This window comes from Salmo salar, unplaced genomic scaffold (assembly GCF_905237065.1).
Source record: "Salmo salar unplaced genomic scaffold, Ssal_v3.1, whole genome shotgun sequence".
Taxonomy (NCBI): domain Eukaryota; kingdom Metazoa; phylum Chordata; class Actinopteri; order Salmoniformes; family Salmonidae; genus Salmo; species Salmo salar.
In genome coordinates this window covers 72,501-90,523 of record NW_025549383.1, presented here as the reverse complement: position 1 = coordinate 90,523, position 18,023 = coordinate 72,501, and positions in this window count along the sequence as shown.

Sequence of the window (18,023 nt, the reverse complement as noted above, 5' to 3'; positions counted from 1 at the left end):
AAAGTGTCAACAGTGTTCCTATCATCTGGATTAAGCAGTACGGCAACAATGGTACTTACAGAGTGACTCAACCATGATTTAGACCTTTTTTTGGAAAAACTGTTTATTTCTGTATTTCATAATTGCAACTTGCTGAAAAGTGTGAACAGTGTTCCTATCATCAGGATTAAGCAGTACAGCAACAATGGTACTTACAGAGTGACTCAAACATGATTTAGACCTAGTTTTTGAAAAACTGTTTATTTCTGTATTTCATGATTGCAACCTCCTGAAAAGTGTCAACAGTGTTCAAATCATCTGGATTAAGCAGTACGGCAACAATGATACAGAGTGTCTCAAACATGATTTAGACCTTGTTCATGAAAAACTGTTTATTTCTGTATTTCATGATTGCAACTTGCTGAAAAGAGTCAACAGTTTTCAAATCATCTGGATTAAGCAGTACGGCAACAATGGTTCTTACAGAGTGACTCAAACATGATTTAGACCTAGTTTTTGAAAAACTGTTTATTTCTGTATTTCATGATTGCAACCTCCTGAAAAGTGTCAACAGTGTTCCTATCATCTGGATTAAGCAGTATGGCAACAATGGTACTTAGAGTGACTCAAACATGATTTAGACCTTGTTTATGAAAAACAGTTTTTTTCTGTATTTCATGATTGCAACTTGTTGAAAAGTGTCAACAATGTTCCTATCATCGATTTTAAACAGTACAGCAAAATGGTACTTACATAGTGACTCAAACACGATTTAGACCTTGTTTTTGAAAAACTGTTTATTTCTGTATTTCATGATTGCAACTTGCTGAAAAGTGTCAACAGTGTTCCTATCATCTGGATTAAGCAGTACGGAAAAAATGATACAGAGTGGCTAAAACATGATTTAGACCTAGTTTATGAAAAACTGTTTATTTCCGTATTTCATGATTGCAACCTCCTGAAAAGTGTCAACAGTGTTCCTATCATCTGGATTAAGCAGTATGGCAACAATGGTACTTAAAGAGTGACTCAAACATGATTTAGACCTTGTTTATGAAAAACGGTTTTCTTCTGAATTTCATGATTACAACTGGTTGAAAAGTGTCTACAATGTTCCTATCATCGATTTTAAACAGTACAGCAAAATGGTACTTACAGAGTGACTCAATCATGATTTAGACCTTGTTTTTGAAAAACTGTTTATTTCTGTATTTCATGATTGCAACTTGCTGAAAAGTGTCAACAGTGTTCCTATCATCTGGAGTAAGCTGTACAGCAAAATTGTACTTACAGAGTGACTCAAACATGATTTAGACCTTGTTTATGAAAAACGGTTTATTTCTGTATTTCATGATTGCAACCTCCTGAAAAGTGTCAACAGTGTTCCTATCATCTGGATTAAGCAGTACGGCAACAATGATACAGAGTGTCTCAAACATGATTTAGACCTTGTTCATGAAAAACTGTTTATTTCTGTATTTCATGATTGCAACTTGCTGAAAAGTGTGAACAGTGTTCCTATCATCTGGATTAAGCAGTATGCCAACAATGGTACTTAAAGAGGGACTCAAACATGATTTAGACCTTGTTTATGAAAAACAGTTTTTTTCTGTATTTCATGATTGCAACTTGCTGAAAAGTGTCAACAGTGTTCCTATCATCTGGATTAAGCAGTACGGCAACAATGGTACTTACAGAGTGACTCAACCATGATTTAGACCTTTTTTGGAAAAACTGTTTATTTCTGTATTTCATAACTGCAACTTGCTGAAAAGTGTCAACAGTGTTCCTATCATCAGGAGTAAGCTGTACAGCAAAATGGTACTTACAGAGTGACTCAACCATGATTTAGACCTTGTTTTGGAAAAACTGTTTATTTCTGTATTTCATAACTGTAACTTGCTGAAACGTGTCAACATTTTTCCTATCATCAGGATTAAGCTGTACAGCAAAATGGTACTTCCATAGTGACTCAAACATGATTTAGACCTTGTTTATGAAAAACTGTTTATTTCTGTATTTCATGATTGCAACTTGCTGAAAAGTGTTAACAGTGTTCCTATCATCTGGATTAAGCAGTACGGCAACAATGATACAGAGTGTCTCAAACATGATTTAGACCTTGTTCATGAAAAACTGTTTATTTCTGTATTTCATGATTGCAACTTGCTGAAAAGAGTCAACAGTTTTCAAATCATCTGGATTAAGCAGTACGGCAACAATGGTTCTTACAGAGTGACTCAAACATGATTTAGACCTAGTTTTTGAAAAACTGTTTATTTCTGTATTTCATGATTGCAACCTCCTGAAAAGTGTCAACAGTGTTCCTATCATCTGGATTAAGCAGTATGGCAACAATGGTACTTAAAGAGGGACTCAAACATGATTTAGACCTTGTTTATGAAAAACAGTTTTTTTCTGTATTTCATGATTGCAACTTGCTGAAAAGTGTCAACAGTGTTCCTATCATCTGGATTAAGCAGTACGGCAACAATGGTACTTACAGAGTGACTCAACCATGATTTAGACCTTTTTTTGGAAAAACTGTTTATTTCTGTATTTCATAACTGCAACTTGCTGAAAAGTGTCAACAGTGTTCCTATCATCAGGAGTAAGCTGTATAGCAAAATGGTACTTACAGAGTGACTCAAACACGATTTAGACCTTGTTTTTGAAAAACTGTTTATTTCTGTATTTCATGATTGCAACTTGCTGAAAAGTGTCAACAGTGTTCCTATCATCTGGATTAAGCATTACGGAAAAAATGATACAGAGTGGCTCAAACATGATTTAGACCTTGTTTATGAAAAACTGTTTATTTCTGTATTTCATGATTGCAACTTGCTGAAAAGTGTTAACAGTGTTCCTATCATCTGGATTAAGCAGTACAGCAACAATGGTACTTACAGAGTGACTCAAACATGATTTAGACCTAGTTTATGAAAAACTGTTTATTTCCGTATTTCATGATTGCAACCTCCTGAAAAGTGTCAACAGTGTTCCTATCATCTGGATTAAGCAGTATGGCAACAATGGTACTTAAAGAGGGACTAAAACATGATTTAGACCTTGTTTATGAAAAACAGTTTTTTTCTGTATTTCATGATTGCAACTTGCTGAAAAGTGTCAACAGTGTTCCTATCATCTGGATTAAGCAGTACGGCAACAATGGTACTTACAGAGTGACTCAACCATGATTTAGACCTTTTTTTGGAAAAACTGTTTATTTCTGTATTTCATAACTGCAACTTGCTGAAAAGTGTCAACAGTGTTCCTATCATCAGGAGTAAGCTGTACAGCAAAATGGTACTTACAGAGTGACTCAAACATGATTTAGACCTTATTTTTGAAAAACTGTTTATTTCTGTATTTCATGATTGCAACTTGCTGAAAAGTGTCAACAGTGTTCCTATCATCTGGATTAAGCTTTACGGAAAAATGATTACAGAGTGACTCAAACATGATTTAGACCTTGTTTATGAAAAACTGTTTATTTCTGTATTTCATGATTGCAACTTGCTGAAAAGTGTCAACAGTGTTCCTATCATCTGGATTAAGCAGTACAGCAACAATGGTACTTACAGAGTGTCTCAAACATGATTTAGACCTAGTTCATGAAAAACTGTTTATTTCTGTATTTCATGATTGCAACCTCCTGAAAAGTGTCAACAGTGTTCCTATCATCTGGATTAAGCAGTATGGCAACAATGGTACTTACAGAGTGACTCAAACATGATTTAGACCTTGTTTATGAAAAACGGTTTTCTTCTGAATTTCATGATTACAACTGGTTGAAAAGAGTCAACAATGTTCCTATCATCGATTTTAAACAGTACAGCAAAATGGTACTTACAGAGTGACTCAATCATGATTTAGACCTTGTTTTTGAAAAACTGTTTATTTCTGTATTTCATGATTGCAACTTGCTGAAAAGTGTCAACAGTGTTCCTATCATCTGGAGTAAGCTGTACAGCAAAATTGTACTTACAGAGTGACTCAAACATGATTTAGACCTTGTTTATGAAAAACGGTTTATTTCTGTATTTCATGATTGCAACTTGCTGAAAAGTGTCAACAGTGTTCCTATCATCTGGATTAAGCAGTACGGCAACAATGGTACTTACAGAGTGACTCAACCATGATTTAGACCTTTTTTGGAAAAACTGTTTATTTCTGTATTTCATAATTGCAACTTGCTGAAAAGTGTCAACAGTTTTCATATCATCAGGAGTAAGCTGTACGGCAAAATGGTACTTACAGAGTGACTCAAACATGATTTAGACCTAGTTTTTGAAAAACTGTTTATTTCCGTATTTCATGATTGCAACTTCCTGAAACGTGTCAACATTTTCCTATCATCAGGATTAAGCTGTACAGCAAAATGGTACTTACAAAGTGACTCAAACATGATTTAGACCTTGTTTATGAAAAACTGTTTACTTCTGTATTTCATGATTGCAACTGGCTGAAAAGTGTCAACAGTGTTCCTATCATCTGGATTTTAAGCAGTACGGCAACAATGATTACAGAGTGACTCAATCATGATTTAGACCTTGTTCATGAAAAACTGTTTATTTCTGTATTTCATGATTGCAACTTGCTGAAAAGAGTCAACAGTGTTCCTATCATCTGGATTAAGCAGTACGGCAACAATGGTACTTACAGAGTGACTCAACCATGATTTAGACCTTTTTTGGAAAAACTGTTTATTTCTGTATTTCATAACTGCAACTTGCTGAAAAGTGTCAACAGTGTTCCTATCATCAGGAGTAAGCTGTATAGCAAAATGGTACTTACAGAGTGACTCAATCATGATTTAGACCTTGTTTTTGAAAAACTGTTTATTTCTGTATTTCATGATTGCAACTTGCTGAAAAGTGTCAACAGTGTTCCTATCATCTGGATTAAGCAGTACGGAAAAAATGATACAGAGTGGCTCAAACATGATTTAGACCTTGTTTATGAAAAACTGTTTATTTCTGTATTTCATGATTGCAACTTGCTGAAAAGTGTCAACAGTGTTCCTATCATCTGGATTAAGCAGTACAGCAACAATGGTACTTACAGAGTGACTCAAACATGATTTAGACCTAGTTTATGAAAAACTGTTTATTTCCGTATTTCATGATTGCAACCTCCTGAAAAGTGTCAGTGTTCCTATCATCTGGATTAAGCAGTATGGCAACAATGGTACTTAAAGAGTGACTCAAACATGATTTAGACCTAGTTTTTGAAAAACTGTTTATTTCCGTATTTCATGATTGCAACCTCCTGAAAAGTGTCAACAGTGTTCCTATCATCTGGATTAAGCAGTATGGCAACAATGGTACTTAAAAAGTGACTCAAACATGATTTAGACCTTGTTTATGAAAAACGGTTTTCTTCTGAATTTCATGATTACAAATGGTTGAAAAGTGTCAACAATGTTCCTATCATCGATTTTAAACAGTACAGCAAAATGGTACTTACAGAGTGACTCAATCATGATTTAGACCTTGTTTATGAAAAACTGTTTATTTCTGTATTTCATGATTGCAACTTGCTGAAAAGTGTCAACAGTGTTCCTATCATCTGGATTAAGCAGTACGGCAACAATGGTACTTACAGAGTGACTCAACCATGATTTAGACCTTTTTTTGGAAAAACTGTTTATTTCTGTATTTCATAACTGCAACTTGCTGAAAAGTGTCAACAGTGTTCCTATCATCAGGAGTAAGCTGTATAGCAAAATGGTACTTACAGAGTGACTCAATCATGATTTAGACCTTGTTTTTGAAAAACTGTTTATTTCTGTATTTCATGATTGCAACTTGCTGAAAAGTGTCAACAGTGTTCCTATCATCTGGATTAAGCAGTACGGAAAAAATGATACAGAGTGGCTCAAACATGATTTAGACCTTGTTTATGAAAAACTGTTTATTTCTGTATTTCATGATTGCAACTTGCTGAAAAGTGTCAACAGTGTTCCTATCATCTGGATTAAGCAGTACAGCAACAATGGTACTTACAGAGTGACTCAAACATGATTTAGACCTAGTTTATGAAAAACTGTTTATTTCCGTATTTCATGATTGCAACCTCCTGAAAAGTGTCAGTGTTCCTATCATCTGGATTAAGCAGTATGGCAACAATGGTACTTAAAGAGTGACTCAAACATGATTTAGACCTTGTTTATGAAAAACGGTTTTCTTCTGAATTTCATGATTACAACTGGTTGAAAAGTGTCATCAATGTTCCTATCATCGATTTTAAACAGTACAGCAAAATGGTACTTACAGAGTGACTCAATCATGATTTAGACCTTGTTTTTGAAAAACTGTTTATTTCTGTATTTCATGATTGCAACTTGCTGAAAAGTGTCAACAGTGTTCCTATCATCTGGATTAAGCAGTACAGCAACAATGGTACTTACAGAGTGACTCAAACATGATTTAGACCTAGTTTATGAAAAACTGTTTATTTCCGTATTTCATGATTGCAACCTCCTGAAAAGTGTCAGTGTTCCTATCATCTGGATTAAGCAGTATGGCAACAATGGTACTTAAAGAGTGACTCAAACATGATTTAGACCTAGTTTTTGAAAAACTGTTTATTTCCGTATTTCATGATTGCAACCTCCTGAAAAGTGTCAACAGTGTTCCTATCATCTGGATTAAGCAGTATGGCAACAATGGTACTTAAAAAGTGACTCAAACATGATTTAGACCTTGTTTATGAAAAACGGTTTTCTTCTGAATTTCATGATTACAAATGGTTGAAAAGTGTCAACAATGTTCCTATCATCGATTTTAAACAGTACAGCAAAATGGTACTTACAGAGTGACTCAATCATGATTTAGACCTTGTTTATGAAAAACTGTTTATTTCTGTATTTCATGATTGCAACTTGCTGAAAAGTGTCAACAGTGTTCCTATCATCTGGATTAAGCAGTACGGCAACAATGGTACTTACAGAGTGACTCAACCATGATTTAGACCTTTTTTTGGAAAAACTGTTTATTTCTGTATTTCATAACTGCAACTTGCTGAAAAGTGTCAACAGTGTTCCTATCATCAGGAGTAAGCTGTATAGCAAAATGGTACTTACAGAGTGACTCAATCATGATTTAGACCTTGTTTTTGAAAAACTGTTTATTTCTGTATTTCATGATTGCAACTTGCTGAAAAGTGTCAACAGTGTTCCTATCATCTGGATTAAGCAGTACGGAAAAAATGATACAGAGTGGCTCAAACATGATTTAGACCTTGTTTATGAAAAACTGTTTATTTCTGTATTTCATGATTGCAACTTGCTGAAAAGTGTCAACAGTGTTCCTATCATCTGGATTAAGCAGTACAGCAACAATGGTACTTACAGAGTGACTCAAACATGATTTAGACCTAGTTTATGAAAAACTGTTTATTTCCGTATTTCATGATTGCAACCTCCTGAAAAGTGTCAGTGTTCCTATCATCTGGATTAAGCAGTATGGCAACAATGGTACTTAAAGAGTGACTCAAACATGATTTAGACCTTGTTTATGAAAAACGGTTTTCTTCTGAATTTCATGATTACAACTGGTTGAAAAGTGTCATCAATGTTCCTATCATCGATTTTAAACAGTACAGCAAAATGGTACTTACAGAGTGACTCAATCATGATTTAGACCTTGTTTTTGAAAAACTGTTTATTTCTGTATTTCATGATTGCAACTTGCTGAAAAGTGTCAACAGTGTTCCTATCATCTGGAGTAAGCTGTACAGCAAAATTGTACTTACAGAGTGACTCAAACATGATTTAGACCTTGTTTATGAAAAACTGTTTATTTCTGTATTTCATGATTGCAACTTGCTGAAAAGAGTCAACAGTTTTCAAATCATCTGGATTAAGCAGTATGGCAACAATGGTACTTAAAGAGGGACTCAAACATGATTTAGACCTTGTTTATGAAAAACAGTTTTTTTCTGTATTTCATGATTGCAACTTGCTGAAAAGTGTCAACAGTGTTCCTATCATCTGGATTAAGCAGTACGGCAACAATGGTACTTACAGAGTGACTCAACCATGATTTAGACCTTTTTTTGGAAAAACTGTTTATTTCTGTATTTCATAATTGCAACTTGCTGAAAAGTGTCAACAGTGTTCCTATCATCAGGAGTAAGCTGTACAGCAAAATGGTACTTACAGAGTGACTCAACCATGATTTAGACCTTGTTTTGGAAAAACTGTTTATTTCTGTATTTCATAACTGTAACTTGCTGAAAAGTGTCAACAGTGTTCCTATCATCAGGAGTAAGCTGTACAGCAAAATGGTACTACAGAGTGACTCAAACATGATTTAGACCTTGTTTTTGAAAAACTGTTTATTTCTGTATTTCATGATTGCAACTTGCTGAAACGTGTCAACATTTTTCCTATCATCAGGATTAAGCTGTACAGCAAAATGGTACTTACATAGTGACTCAAACATGATTTAGACCTTGTTTATGAAAAACTGTTTATTTCTGTATTTCATGATTGCAACTTGCTGAAAAGTGTCAACAGTCTTCCTATCATCTGGATTAAGCAGTACGGCAACAATGATACAGAGTGTCTCAAACATGATTTAGACCTTGTTCATGAAAAACTGTTTATTTCTGTATTTCATGATTGCAACTTGCTGAAAAGAGTCAACAGTTTTCAAATCATCTGGATTAAGCAGTACGGCAACAATGGTTCTTACAGAGTGACTCAAACATGATTTAGACCTAGTTTTTGAAAAACTGTTTATTTCTGTATTTCATGATTGCAACCTCCTGAAAAGTGTCAACAGTGTTCCTATCATCAGGAGTAAGCTGTACAGCAAAATGGTACTTACAGAGTGACTCAAAAATGATTTAGACCTTGTTTTTGAAAAACTGTTTATTTCTGTATTTCATGATTGCAACTTGTTGAAAAGTGTCAACAATGTTCCTATCATCGATTTTAAACAGTACAGCAAAATGGTACTTACATAGTGACTCAAACACGATTTAGACCTTGTTTTGGAAAAACTGTTTATTTCTGTATTTCATGATTGCAACTTGTTGAAAAGTGTCAACAATGTTCCTATCATCGATTTTAAACAGTACAGCAAAATGGTACTTACATAGTGACTCAAACACGATTTAGACCTTGTTTTTGAAAAACTGTTTATTTCTGTATTTCATGATTGCAACTTGCTGAAAAGTGTCAACAGTGTTCCTATCATCTGGATTAAGCAGTACGAAAAAAATGATACAGAGTGGCTCAAACATGATTTAGACCTTGTTTATGAAAAACGGTTTATTTCTGTATTTCATGATTGCAACTTGCTGAAAAGTGTCAACAGTGTTCCTATCATCTGGATTAAGCAGTACAGCAACAATGGTACTTACAGAGTGACTCATACATGATTTAGACCTAGTTTATGAAAAACTGTTTATTTCCGTATTTCATGATTGCAACCTCCTGAAAATTGTCAACAGTGTTCCTATCATCTGGATTAAGCAGTATGGCAACAATGGTACTTAAAAGAGTGACTCAAACATGATTTAGACCTTGTTTATGAAAAACGGTTTTCTTCTGAATTTCATGATTACAACTGGTTGAAAAGTGTCAACAATGTTCCTATCATCTGGATTAAGCAGTACGGCAACAATGGTACTTACAGAGTGACTCAACCATGATTTAGACCTTGTTTTGGAAAAACTGTTTATTTCTGTATTTCATAACTGCAACTTGCTGAAAAGTGTCAACAGTGTTCCTATCATCAGGAGTCAGCTGTACAGCAAAATGGTACTTACAGAGTGACTCAAACATGATTTAGACCTTGTTTCTGAAAAACTGTTTATTTCTGTATTTCATGATTGCAACTGGTTGAAAAGTGTCAACAATGTTCCTATCATCGATTTTAAACAGTACAGCAAAATGGTACTTACAGAGTGACTCAATCATGATTTAGACCTTGTTTTTGAAAAACTGTTTATTTCTGTATTTCATGATTGCAACTTGCTGAAAAGTGTCAACAGTGTTCCTATCATCTGGATTAAGCAGTACGGCAACAATGATACAGAGTGTCTCAAACATGATTTAGACCTTGTTCATGAAAAACTGTTTATTTCTGTATTTCATGATTGCAACTTGCTGAAAAGAGTCAACAGTTTTCCAATCATCTGGATTAAGCAGTACGGCAACAATGGTACTTACAGAGTGACTCAAACATGATTTAGACCTAGTTTATGAAAAACTGTTTATTTCTGTATTTCATGATTGCAACCTCCTGAAAAGTGTCAACAGTGTTCCTATCATCTGGATTAAGCTGTACAGCAACAATGGTACTTACAGAGTGACTCAAACATGATTTAGACCTTGTTTATGAAAAACGTTTTTCTTCTGAATTTCATGATTACAACTGGTTGAAAAGTGTCAACAATGTTCCTATCATCGATTTTAAACAGTACAGCAAAATGGTACTTACATAGTGACTCAAACACGATTTAGACCTTGTTTTTGAAAAACTGTTTATTTCTGTATTTCATGATTGCATCTTGCTGAAAAGTGTCAACAGTGTTCCTATCATCTGGATTAAGCAGTACAGCAACAATGGTACTTACAGAGTGACTCAAACATGATTTAATCCTAGTTTATGAAAAACTGTTTATTTCTGTATTTCATGATTGCAACCTCCTGAAAAGTGTCAACAGTGTTCCTATCATCTGGATTAAGCAGTATGGCAACAATGGTACTTAAAGAGTGACTCAAACATGATTTAGACCTTGTTTATGAAAAACGGTTTTCTTCTGAATTTCATGATTACAACTGGTTGAAAAGTGTCAACAATGTTCCTATCATCGATTTTAAACAGTACAGCAAAATGGTACTTACAGAGTGACTCAATCATGATTTAGACCTTGTTTTTGAAAAACTGTTTATTTCTGTATTTCATGATTGCAACTTGCTGAAAAGTGTCAACAGTGTTCCTATCATCTGGAGTTATCTGTACAGCAAAATGGTACTACAGAGTGACTCAAACATGATTTAGACCTTGTTTTTGAAAAACGGTTTATTTCTGTATTTCATGATTGCAACTTGCTGAAACGTGTCAACATTTTTCCTATCATCAGGATTAAGCTGTACAGCAAAATGGTACTTACATAGTGACTCAAACATGATTTAGACCTTGTTTATGAAAAACTGTTTATTTCTGTATTTCATGATTGCAACTTGCTGAAAAGTGTCAACAGTGTTCCTATCATCTGGATTAAGCAGTACGGCAACAATGATACAGAGTGTCTCAAACATGATTTAGACCTTGTTCATGAAAAACTGTTTATTTCTGTATTTCATGATTGCAACTTGCTGAAAAGAGTCAACAGTTTTCAAATCATCTTGATTAAGCAGTACGGCAACAATGGTTCTTACAGAGTGACTCAAACATGATTTAGACCTAGTTTTTGAAAAACTGTTTATTTCTGTATTTCATGATTGCAACCTCCTGAAAAGTGTCAACAGTGTTCCTATCATCTGGATTAAGCAGTATGGCAACAATGGTTCTTACAGAGTGACTCAAACATGATTTAGACCTTGTTTATGAAAAACGGTTTATTTCTGTATTTCATGATTGCAACCTCCTGAAAAGTGTCAACAGTGTTCCTATCATCAGGAGTAAGCTGTACAGCAAAATGGTACTTACAGAGTGACTCAAAAATGATTTAGACCTTGTTTTTGAAAAACTGTTTATTTCTGTATTTCATGATTGCAACTTGTTGAAAAGTGTCAACAATGTTCCTATCATCGATTTTAAACAGTACAGCAAAATGGTACTTACATAGTGACTCAAACACGATTTAGACCTTGTTTTGGAAAAACTGTTTATTTCTGTATTTCATGATTGCAACTTGTTGAAAAGTGTCAACAATGTTCCTATCATCGATTTTAAACAGTACAGCAAAATGGTACTTACATAGTGACTCAAACACGATTTAGACCTTGTTTTTGAAAAACTGTTTATTTCTGTATTTCATGATTGCAACTTGCTGAAAAGTGTCAACAGTGTTCCTATCATCTGGATTAAGCAGTACGAAAAAAATGATACAGAGTGGCTCAAACATGATTTAGACCTTGTTTATGAAAAACAGTTTATTTCTGTATTTCATGATTGCAACTTGCTGAAAAGTGTCAACAGTGTTCCTATCATCTGGATTAAGCAGTACAGCAACAATGGTACTTACAGAGTGACTCATACATGATTTAGACCTAGTTTATGAAAAACGGTTTATTTCCGTATTTCATGATTGCAACCTCCTGAAAATTGTCAACAGTGTTCCTATCATCTGGATTAAGCAGTATGGCAACAATGGTACTTAAAAGAGTGACTCAAACATGATTTAGACCTTGTTTATGAAAAACGGTTTTCTTCTGAATTTCATGATTACTACTGGTTGAAAAGTGTCAACAATGTTCCTATCATCTGGATTAAGCAGTACGGCAACAATGGTACTTACAGAGTGACTCAACCATGATTTAGACCTTGTTTTGGAAAAACTGTTTATTTCTGTATTTCATGATTGCAACTGGTTGAAAAGTGTCAACAATGTTCCTATCATCGATTTTAAACAGTACAGCAAAATGGTACTTACAGAGTGACTCAATCATGATTTAGACCTTGTTTTTGAAAAACTGTTTATTTCTGTATTTCATGATTGCAACTTGCTGAAAAGTGTCAACAGTGTTCCTATCATCAATTTTAAACAGCACAGCAAAATGGTACTTACAGAGTGACTCAAACATGAATTAGATCTTTTTTATGAAAAACTGTTTATTTCTGTATTTCATGATTGCAACTTGCTGAAACGTGTCAACATTTTTCCTATCATCAGGATTAAGCTGTACAGCAAAATGGTACTTACAGAGTGACTCAAACATGATTTAGACCTTGTTTATGAAAAACTGTTTATTTCTGTATTTCATGATTGCAACTTGCTGAAAAGTGTCAACAGTGTTCCTATCATCTGGATTAAGCAGTACGGCAACAATGATACAGAGTGTCTCAAACATGATTTAGACCTTGTTCATGAAAAACTGTTTATTTCTGTATTTCATGATTGCAACTTGCTGAAAAGAGTCAACAGTTTTCAAATCATCTGGATTAAGCAGTACGGCAACAATGGTTCTTACAGAGTGACTCAAACATGATTTAGACCTAGTTTTTGAAAAACTGTTTATTTCTGTATTTCATGATTGCAACTTGCTGAAAAGTGTCAACAGTGTTCCTATCAATAGGAGTAAGCTGTACAGCAAAATGGTACTTACAGAGTGACTCAAAAATGATTTAGACCTTGTTTATGAAAAACGGTTTTCTTCTGAATTTCATGATTACAACTGGTTGAAAAGTGTCAACAATGTTCCTATCATCGATTTTAAACAGTACAGCAAAATGGTACTTACATAGTGACTCAAACACGATTTAGACCTTGTTTTTGAAAAACTGTTTATTTCTGTATTTCATGATTGCATCTTGCTGAAAAGTGTCAACAGTGTTCCTATCATCTGGATTAAGCAGTACAGCAACAATGGTACTTACAGAGTGACTCAAACATGATTTAGACCTAGTTTATGAAAAACTGTTTATTTCTGTATTTCATGATTGCAACTTGCTGAAAAGTGTCAACAGTGTTCCTATCATCTGGATTAAGCAGTACGGCAACAATGATACAGAGTGTCTCAAACATGATTTAGACCTTGTTCATGAAAAACTGTTTATTTCTGTATTTCATGATTGCAACTTGCTGAAAAGAGTCAACAGTTTTCAAATCATCTTGATTAAGCAGTACGGCAACAATGGTTCTTACAGAGTGACTCAAACATGATTTAGACCTAGTTTTTGAAAAACTGTTTATTTCTGTATTTCATGATTGCAACCTCCTGAAAAGTGTCAACAGTGTTCCTATCATCTGGATTAAGCAGTATGGCAACAATGGTTCTTACAGAGTGACTCAAACATGATTTAGACCTTGTTTATGAAAAACGGTTTATTTCTGTATTTCATGATTGCAACCTCCTGAAAAGTGTCAACAGTGTTCCTATCATCAGGAGTAAGCTGTACAGCAAAATGGTACTTACAGAGTGACTCAAAAATGATTTAGACCTTGTTTTTGAAAAACTGTTTATTTCTGTATTTCATGATTGCAACTTGTTGAAAAGTGTCAACAATGTTCCTATCATCGATTTTAAACAGTACAGCAAAATGGTACTTACATAGTGACTCAAACACGATTTAGACCTTGTTTTGGAAAAACTGTTTATTTCTGTATTTCATGATTGCAACTTGTTGAAAAGTGTCAACAATGTTCCTATCATCGATTTTAAACAGTACAGCAAAATGGTACTTACATAGTGACTCAAACACGATTTAGACCTTGTTTTTGAAAAACTGTTTATTTCTGTATTTCATGATTGCAACTTGCTGAAAAGTGTCAACAGTGTTCCTATCATCTGGATTAAGCAGTACGAAAAAATGATACAGAGTGGCTCAAACATGATTTAGACCTTGTTTATGAAAAACAGTTTATTTCTGTATTTCATGATTGCAACTTGCTGAAAAGTGTCAACAGTGTTCCTATCATCTGGATTAAGCAGTACAGCAACAATGGTACTTACAGAGTGACTCATACATGATTTAGACCTAGTTTATGAAAAACGGTTTATTTCCGTATTTCATGATTGCAACCTCCTGAAAATTGTCAACAGTGTTCCTATCATCTGGATTAAGCAGTATGGCAACAATGGTACTTAAAAGAGTGACTCAAACATGATTTAGACCTTGTTTATGAAAAACGGTTTTCTTCTGAATTTCATGATTACAACTGGTTGAAAAGTGTCAACAATGTTCCTATCATCTGGATTAAGCAGTACGGCAACAATGGTACTTACAGAGTGACTCAACCATGATTTAGACCTTGTTTTGGAAAAACTGTTTATTTCTGTATTTCATGATTGCAACTGGTTGAAAAGTGTCAACAATGTTCCTATCATCGATTTTAAACAGTACAGCAAAATGGTACTTACAGAGTGACTCAATCATGATTTAGACCTTGTTTTTGAAAAACTGTTTATTTCTGTATTTCATGATTGCAACTTGCTGAAAAGTGAACAGTGTTCCTTCTCTCTTCTACTCAAACATGAATTAATCTTTTTAAAACTGTTTATTCTTATTCATATTGCAACTTGCTGAAACGTGTCAACATTTTTCCTATCATCAGGATTAAGCTGTACAGCAAAATGGTACTTACAGAGTGACTCAAACATGATTTAGACCTTGTTTATGAAAAACTGTTTATTTCTGTATTTCATGATTGCAACTTGCTGAAAAGTGTCAACAGTGTTCCTATCATCTGGATTAAGCAGTACGGCAACAATGATACAGAGTGTCTCAAACATGATTTAGACCTTGTTCATGAAAAACTGTTTATTTCTGTATTTCATGATTGCAACTTGCTGAAAAGAGTCAACAGTTTTCAAATCATCTGGATTAAGCAGTACGGCAACAATGGTTCTTACAGAGTGACTCAAACATGATTTAGACCTAGTTTTTGAAAAACTGTTTATTTCTGTATTTCATGATTGCAACTTGCTGAAAAGTGTCAACAGTGTTCCTATCAATAGGAGTAAGCTGTACAGCAAAATGGTACTTACAGAGTGACTCAAAAATGATTTAGACCTTGTTTATGAAAAACGGTTTTCTTCTGAATTTCATGATTACAACTGGTTGAAAAGTGTCAACAATGTTCCTATCATCGATTTTAAACAGTACAGCAAAATGGTACTTACATAGTGACTCAAACACGATTTAGACCTTGTTTTTGAAAAACTGTTTATTTCTGTATTTCATGATTGCATCTTGCTGAAAAGTGTCAACAGTGTTCCTATCATCTGGATTAAGCAGTACAGCAACAATGGTACTTACAGAGTGACTCAAACATGATTTAGACCTAGTTTATGAAAAACTGTTTATTTCTGTATTTCATGATTGCAACTTGCTGAAAAGTGTCAACAGTGTTCCTATCATCTGGATTAAGCAGTACGGCAACAATGATACAGAGTGTCTCAAACATGATTTAGACCTTGTTCATGAAAAACTGTTTATTTCTGTATTTCATGATTGCAACTTGCTGAAAAGAGTCAACAGTTTTCAAATCATCTTGATTAAGCAGTACGGCAACAATGGTTCTTACAGAGTGACTCAAACATGATTTAGACCTAGTTTTTGAAAAACTGTTTATTTCTGTATTTCATGATTGCAACCTCCTGAAAAGTGTCAACAGTGTTCCTATCATCTGGATTAAGCAGTATGGCAACAATGGTTCTTACAGAGTGACTCAAACATGATTTAGACCTTGTTTATGAAAAACGGTTTATTTCTGTATTTCATGATTGCAACCTCCTGAAAAGTGTCAACAGTGTTCCTATCATCTGGATTAAGCTGTACAGCAAAATGGTACTTACAGAGTGACTCAAAAATGATTTAGACCTTGTTTTTGAAAAACTGTTTATTTCTGTATTTCATGATTGCAACTTGTTGAAAAGTGTCAACAATGTTCCTATCATCGATTTTAAACAGTACAGCAAAATGGTACTTACATAGTGACTCAAACACGATTTAGACCTTGTTTTGGAAAAACTGTTTATTTCTGTATTTCATGATTGCAACTTGTTGAAAAGTGTCAACAATGTTCCTATCATCGATTTTAAACAGTACAGCAAAATGGTACTTACATAGTGACTCAAACACGATTTAGACCTTGTTTTTGAAAAACTGTTTATTTCTGTATTTCATGATTGCAACTTGCTGAAAAGTGTCAACAGTGTTCCTATCATCTGGATTAAGCAGTACGAAAAAATGATACAGAGTGGCTCAAACATGATTTAGACCTTGTTTATGAAAAACGGTTTATTTCTGTATTTCATGATTGCAACTTGCTGAAAAGTGTCAACAGTGTTCCTATCATCTGGATTAAGCAGTACAGCAACAATGGTACTTACAGAGTGACTCATACATGATTTAGACCTAGTTTATGAAAAACGGTTTATTTCCGTATTTCATGATTGCAACCTCCTGAAAATTGTCAACAGTGTTCCTATCATCTGGATTAAGCAGTATGGCAACAATGGTACTTAAAAGAGTGACTCAAACATGATTTAGACCTTGTTTATGAAAAACGGTTTTCTTCTGAATTTCATGATTACAACTGGTTGAAAAGTGTCAACAATGTTCCTATCATCTGGATTAAGCAGTACGGCAACAATGGTACTTACAGAGTGACTCAATCATGATTTAGACCTTGTTTTGGAAAAACTGTTTATTTCTGTATTTCATAACTGCAACTTGCTGAAAAGTGTCAACAGTGTTCCTATCATCAGGAGTCAGCTGTACAGCAAAATGGTACTTACAGAGTGACTCAAACATGATTTAGACCTTGTTTCTGAAAAACTGTTTATTTCTGTATTTCATGATTGCAACTGGTTGAAAAGTGTCAACAATGTTCCTATCATCGATTTTAAACAGTACAGCAAAATGGTACTTACAGAGTGACTCAATCATGATTTAGACCTTGTTTTTGAAAAACTGTTTATTTCTGTATTTCATGATTGCAACTTGCTGAAAAGTGTCAACAGTGTTCCTATCATCAATTTTAAACAGCACAGCAAAATGGTAATTACAGAGTGACTCAAACATGAATTAGATCTTTTTTATGAAAAACTGTTTATTTCTGTATTTCATGATTGCAACTTGCTGAAACGTGTCAACATTTTTCCTATCATCAGGATTAAGCTGTACAGCAAAATGGTACTTACAGAGTGACTCAAACATGATTTAGACCTTGTTTATGAAAAACTGTTTATTTCTGTATTTCATGATTGCAACTTGCTGAAAAGTGTCAACAGTGTTCCTATCATCTGGATTAAGCAGTACGGCAACAATGATACAGAGTGTCTCAAACATGATTTAGACCTTGTTCATGAAAAACTGTTTATTTCTGTATTTCATGATTGCAACTTGCTGAAA